This window comes from Pundamilia nyererei, unplaced genomic scaffold, assembly GCF_000239375.1.
Source record: "Pundamilia nyererei isolate P.nyererei 1_Seehausen unplaced genomic scaffold, PunNye1.0 scaffold00056, whole genome shotgun sequence".
NCBI classification, from domain to species: domain Eukaryota; kingdom Metazoa; phylum Chordata; class Actinopteri; order Cichliformes; family Cichlidae; genus Pundamilia; species Pundamilia nyererei.
Genome location: NW_005187457.1, coordinates 2,403,408 through 2,404,248, shown reverse-complemented (window position 1 = coordinate 2,404,248; position 841 = coordinate 2,403,408).

The following is an 841-nucleotide window of genomic DNA, read 5'->3' as shown; positions in this document are numbered from 1 at the left end:
GTGTGTGTGTGTGTGTGTGTGTGTGTGTGTGTGTGTGTGTGTGTGTGTGTGTGTGTGTGTGTGTAGATTACAGGTGAAATTAAAAAGGGGATTGAAAGAAGAGATGGGGTGATAGAGAACGATAATAAAAAAGGAAGGCTAAGGTTGAGAAAGCAGACAGATAAATCTACCTGTGGGAGAAAGAAGCAGAGGGACAAGTATTAGATTCTAATGAAAAATCCGCCTCCAGGTATTCAAAGTGTCTGCAGGAATATCATTTCTCAAGCGAGAGGGAAACTGGTGTATTTCAGGCATAAGCTACCGGTTGCTGTGTAAAATGTTAAGTTTTACTAAGGTGCGTCCTCTTTTAATAACAGCCTGCTGGCAGCAGATAGGACACAAGAAAATAAAGTGATCAAATTAATGTTGCACTTAGACTTTGGAGAAAAAAGTTGTTTTGTAAAGGCTGCTGTGACAAATGTTACCACAATTCTGATTATTTATGGCAATATTTGAAATGGACTTGGGCACTTAAGGAGCTTTTGACTGGTGGTCACAATCTCACACATCATTTAGCCTTTTTATCTATGCCGAAGCACTTTCTAATACATGCTATCTAATACTCACACACACGCACTATGACGGATGCATCAGGAGCAACTTGGAATTCAGCATCTTGCCCAAAGATACTTTGGAATCCAGGCTCAGGGATGGCTGGCCATCTGCCCCCAGTGGTTGGGTGAGGGAAGGAGGCAGGACAAAGACACAATGAACAATACAAGAGGTCTTGAAGCTCCAAGCTTCCGCCCCTGACTGATGGAGCACCAAACCCTTGTGGCCCCTCCTGTGCACCCACCACACA